Genomic DNA, 6,457 nt, shown 5'->3' with positions numbered 1-6,457 from the left:
ACAAACAAACAAACGCAAGAATGGACCCCCCCCCCCCCCACTTCCTTGTAATCGAACAGACGATGATGACTTCGTCAGAATACACTTAAGGGCATACCGGGCATTATGTGTGTGTTACAATGATCAAGGGCGTCGAGAAGTTTTGCTGGGTGGTGGAAATACTGTACCACTAGTTTGAGTGGGAAGTTTCGCGGGAAGTTTGCAGTCACACTGGAAAAATGTCGAGATCTTAAAGATCGCAATCGTAAACTTCTGCCAGTGTGATCGCCCCTATGATAACAATCCCCCCACTCCCCGATACGGATTTAGGCCCATGATTAGCTGATAAATATATCATTGAAAATCCTCAGGCAAATATCAAATAACTTTAACAGAATGTATGGGGGCCAACACTTTTTTCAATCAGTGAGCAGCTTCCCATGAACACAACGTTTCACTCTTCAGTGCTGATAATTTCAGTCCGTATCAAGTGAAATGCTCACCGTAAAACCACATCCTCGATGCAGGCGTGCACGTTCTGCAATAAATATTATGATGCCAGTCCTCCTGTCAGCAGAAAGTAGAATAAATCTATGAATAAATAGAAAAGTACCCTGACAGCGCAGACTTCTACCAAGCAGCTCGTTTTAAACCCACACTGTGACTTGCTTCCACCCTATATGAATAGTCATATAATTTCATAACCATCTGCATTATTAAATTCCTTCCATGATAAAAAAAAAGAAAAAGAAAAAAAGAAAAGAAAAGAAACCACGCTCTAACTGCCGCCGCAACTGCCTCCGTCGCACTTCCTGCCCAACGAAATCTCTTTGCAAACAGAGCAATGGCTCGAGGGGTCGCAAAAGCAAGCGCGCCATCTAGCGTTTAGCATTACGGACCCCCATCATGAAGAATCCTTCATTAATTTTCAAGAAAAGTAAATCAACGAATTTTACGAAAAAACAACAACAGACAGAAAGACAGATAGACAGACAGACAGACAGACACACACACACACACACACACACACACACACGCATATGCACTATATGCACGCATGTACGCGCACACACAAATGAGCTGTCATTAAGCCGTGAAGGCACTCTCTAAAAAAAATCGAGTGAAAATATTCACTCTTAAAAGAGTGAATACAAAAAAAGAGTGAAATAAGAGTGAAATTGGAGTGAATTTTGAGTGAAAATGTTCATTTTCACTCATTTTGGAGTGACCTCAGGGATCACTCGAAGATATTGGAGTGATCCCTGAGGTCACTCTAAAACGAGTGAAAATGAACATTTTCACTCAAAATTCACTCCAATTTCACTCTAAATTCACTCTTTTTTGTATTCACTCTTTTAGGAGTAAATATTTTCACTCGATTTTTTTTTAGAGAGCATATTTGCAAATCTATGTCATGAAGATTGAGTCGTTTGGTTTGTACAGAAAAGAAAAAAAAATGCCCATTTTCATTCTTTCTTCAAACCTTGTTGGTATGTGATAGGAGCACTCGTAAAACATTATTTTTATTTTTATTTTTTGCGTGTGCTCAGCAGACAAGTTATGTCTATACCAAACCACTGGAGAATTGAAAATTACTAAAAATTTTGTGAACAAAATGTTTAGAGAGTTGCTCAACACCTTCATCACACAGAGTTGCCAAGTTTGATTGTCATACTCCGTATATTTTTATAATATTTATTACTGTTTTTTTATGTATCCAATTCTCCTCCAAATTTTAACAGATTTACAATACTCCTATGCCAAGGTTTTTCTGTTTTCAAACAAAGCAGCATAATATTTTAACGCAATCTAAAGAATGAAGGACGTGAAGTAAAAGACACAAGCAGAAGTAGAGAATAACACATAAATAGATCACATTTCAAACAATATAGACTAAAGATGTGAATTACATTGGGACTAAAGAAAAAAACCCCACAGAAACAAGAACAACAAGAACAACAAAAACAAAGAGCGATCGCATAATTATGTACGTTATGAAAGGTTTTCAAGCTGAAGACGACCAATAATGGGACACAAGCATGCACATGACTGTCTAAGGCTTCTCAGTAATATTACATAATGTATAAAGTATTTGTCAATTCTTAAAGGACCAGAAAACAAGTTGCTCATAAGGACATTTAGATCTTTGACGTGAACGCTATTAAAAGCAGGGGCGGATCCAGGAATTCTGTAAAGGGGGGGGGGGGGGGGCGTGACTAATATTTCTGGTCCGGGTTTCATTTCATTATTTTTCTTTTTATTTCTTTTGTTTTTAGCGAAAAATAAAGGGGGGGGGGGCGTGCGTCGGTTGCGACCCCCTCTGGATCCGCCACTGAAAAGACGACGCAATACTTAGTAGTTTAGGCAAAAATGGTGTTCCGTACATGCGCAAGACAGTATTGTCCAACCTGGGAGGCTGTGCCGTCTTAGCGTTTTCGTCGCAAATCTAAAGCTCGCTAATATCGTGAAGTGAGTTCCAACATATAGGGGTCATCGTATTAATGACTGTGTTTTGTGCAAAGAGTCGACAGAAGAAATTTTCATAATCATGTTGACAGAGATTAAATGAAGAGACAGATTTCTACAAAACAAAACAAACAAAACAAAACAAAACAAAACATAGCAAAACAAAACAAAACAAAACAAAGCAAAGCAAAACAAAACAAAACAAAACAAAACAAAACAAAAAGTTATTTTAACGCACTGATTCTCCGATATATCTCTCGCCCGGGAAGCGTTTTTTTAAAGACGGCACAGATTGGGGCATGGCGCGTGTTAAACCTATGGGAAAAACGTTGGGTTAGGGTTTTTGGTTATGGTTAGGGTTAGGGTTAGGGTTAGGGTTAGGGTTGGGGTTAGGGTTAGGGTTAGGGTTAGGGTTTGATGGTTAGGGTTAGGATTAGGATTAGGGTTAGGTTTAGGCATAGGGTCCCCGATAAATTTGTAGTTTCCCCAATCTGTGCCGTCTAAAAGAAACACGCGCCCGGGAAGCTACGTCAATATGGCAAGCCGTTTGTGTAAAAAGTCGATAAACTCTGTTTTCACTGATAAACTCTGTTTATCACTTGATAAACACTGTTTATCAGAAAAACTGTGTTTATCAACTGATAAACATTGTTTTTCAAGAAAAACTCTGTTTATCAGAGAAAAACCAAAGTTTATCAGAAAAACTCTGTTTATCAACTGATAAACACAGTTTTTCCGATAAACTCTGTTTATCAATGATAAACTGAGTTTATCAACTGATAAACACAGTTTTTGTGATAAACTGAGTTTATCAACTGATAAATACAGTTTTTCTGATAAACTCTGTTTATCACTTCATAAACTCAGTTTATCAGAGAAAAGCAGAGTTATTCAAACCTTCTCGGTAGTGGGCGCTAGCAGCATTTAATACGCAGAGCCGTCTGCTCTGTTAATACGTACATGTACGTAGATCTACAGCTAGTGATATATATACATGGCACTGTACATTGTTGGTCTAATTTGGCTTCGATTCGATTGTATTGCACTCACCCATTTGTCTCGATCACAACAAAAAGAAAAAAACACTTGTAAGCTGTACTTTGTGGTACGTGTAGATATTACATACGACATATACCAGATACCGATTACCGAAAACGTTGCCAGAATTACAGACACAACGCGCGCCCGCAGCTATAGATACTATTCCTGATTTGACCCATTCCCCGCCCCCTCCCAACCCCGCCTAAAAAAGAAAATGTCTCGAAGTTTGTTGCGTTTATGTGGGCAAAGAAAGAAAGAAAGAAAGAAAGAAAGAAAGAAAGAAAGAAAGACAAAACAATCAAACGCACACTTACAATGCCACGAACACTTGGGTGATAAAGAGCCCTGATTTTAAGATTAATCCTCCGCATGTGAATGTAGTACAAGAATATTAGCATATTATGACAAGGCTACAATGGTCAGCTGATGATCGCATGATCAACATGATGATGATACGTTATTGTTTGGACGAAAAGACTCGAGTTACTTCTTGGAGTTGACTCAAAGCCGTTAGTTCCGTGCTTGGCTGCCAAATTGTTTTCAAGCATTCCTTACTTCCTGAGCAGCTATTGATATGTCACCCAATAATGATTACAAGTGGACAGAATGGCACTGGTATAATAATGCCATTAATAAAGATGATGATGATACTGAAAAATCGTGGCAACAACAATGGCGATAATAATGTAAGTTATGAAAGTGATATTGATCATAATACTGACTAATGATAAGAATGTCGATGTGTAAAAGATTAGTATTCGTTATCATGGTTATGTGTGTATTTGAAGCCCCCCAATTTTTCACTTTCGAATATCTTTATTCTATAATAATTTCCATTGCAATTCTTGAATAACTGAAAAAGACAGACTCCGTTGATGTTGTCATACCCTAGGCTCTGTCACACCTTTCCGGGCAAGCTTTGCGTTCGACTAGCGTAGAATACTTTTTGCTACCCGGAGGTCCCCGCAGATGACCCGCGAGTACCTAGCACATTATCTTGCCCGTATATACTAGTTGCCCGGAGTTGCGCACGCAAGCCCTATTTACCCGCAGCCAAGTTCAGGCCCTGTCACACCTTTCCGGGCAAGCTGTGTAGGGATTTTCGAGCACGCAGGACAATTTTTGCGGGTGGACAAGATTATAAGTTTGTATGCGTCGTGTGCCTGCTGGATCCGTGCTACTTACGTTCTACTTACGTGCATTCAGTGTGACCTGCGTATCAGGCGCATGGGTGGTGAGTCAGGGCTGACAACTCGGTGAAGGAATCCCTCTGAAGGAATTTAGTATGGCAGAAGTCCCCCAGAATGCCATTTTCTTGGCCGCAGCAGACTCTCAAATAACCAGCAGAAGACAGTATGCAATTTGCCCGTATACACTGTAGCTCGCTCCACACCCGCAGAACTAACCAGCTACACGGAAATTGGCACTATCGACATCGTTCCTTGCCAGTAAAACACCCGCATTATGCTCGTAGAATGACCGCAGATGACACGCGCTTCCGGCGCATATAGGTATAGCAACTTACGTACTCCAAGAGGGTCAACTGCAGCGACTTGCGGCAGCTACGGGCCTCCTACGGTTCATCCGCGTGGACCTCTGCGGGCAATCCCCGCGACTCACCAAAGTTTTGGTCATGCTCAAAACTTGGCTGTGGGTAAATCGGACTTGCGCGCGCACCTTCGGGCAAATACGGGCGAGATACGTGCTAGGTACTATCAGGTGCGGGCCAACTGCAGGGAGCTCCGGGTAGCAAAAATTTTCCCCGAAAGTCAACGCCCAAGGTTTCCCCAAACACGGTATGACAAGGCCTTGAGCATGCTCGAAACTTGGCTGCGGGTGAGTCACAGGGGAATCTAGAGGGGGGGGGGGGGGGGGGGGGGGAGGGAGGGGGTCCCCGCAGACGTACAGGCAGGACAGCAGTAGGAGGTCCAGTAGGCGGCAGCAACTCGCAGGCAAATCCTACGAAGGTACCTCGAAATTGAATACAGATCTGTTTCGAAGCATCTCACGCAGGTCACACGGAATGCACGCAAGTAGCAGGTAAGAAGCACGCGTCTAGCAGGTAAGACGCAAGTGCCAAACTCGCAAACATCCTTGTCCGCCCGCAGAAAATTCTCCCTCGTGCTGGAAAATCCCTTCTCGCAACAAGCTCGCGTAGGACTGCCCGGAGAGGTGTGACAAAGCCTTTACAATTATTTTTCATCTATAATGTTATAATATTCGGAAAAAATTACTTTTAGCTAATACGAGAACTGCATGTAATAGCATGTTCCCTTACATGTCAGTATGGCTTTTTCATTTTGGGTAGTTTTAAGACGTTTCCTTTTCATACATCTACAATATGAGATTTTTGTCATTTCTGTTTATGAAATGAATAAGAAATTATAAGAGCATGACATCGTCATCTTGCTCATTTGAACACCTATATGGACTGGCCAAGAAATGTTATCCGAAAAATGTGAAATTTCGAAAATGCCATATCGTCCTTAAAGGGATAGTACAGTATTGGTGGAGATGAGAATTGGGCTTTTAACTTTTTGTGAGATACCAAGAAAACTCTTATAATATAGTACAGAACAAACCATTTTAAGAGGAATTCAACCTTTATTTGATGAAAATTGGGTTTGGAATCACTGAAACATCCAAAACAGAGTAAAACAAAGCGATCGTAATCAAGTGTGGCTCCCACACTTTATTAGAATCACTCTTTTTTGGATATCTCAGCCATTTCAAAAACCAATTTTCATCAAATAAACGTTGAATTCGTCATAGAATTACACGCTCTTTCATATTTCATAAGATGTTTCTCATTATCTCACCAAAAAGGTAGAAACCTGAAATTAGGTCTCAACCAAAACTGTACGATCCCTTTAACATTTTTTTTTTTGTATCGTTCTGTAGGAAATATATTTTTCTTTCGTTTGAAGTTTAATTAATTTTTGGAGTGGATTCCCTCTGTAAGGAGGAAGCC

The sequence above is a fragment of the Diadema antillarum genome, unplaced genomic scaffold, assembly GCF_040938485.1.
Source record: "Diadema antillarum isolate AM-2024a unplaced genomic scaffold, OU_Dant_1.0 seq00001333_RagTag, whole genome shotgun sequence".
Taxonomy (NCBI): Eukaryota; Metazoa; Echinodermata; class Echinoidea; order Diadematoida; family Diadematidae; genus Diadema; species Diadema antillarum.
This window is presented reverse-complemented; position numbering follows the sequence as displayed.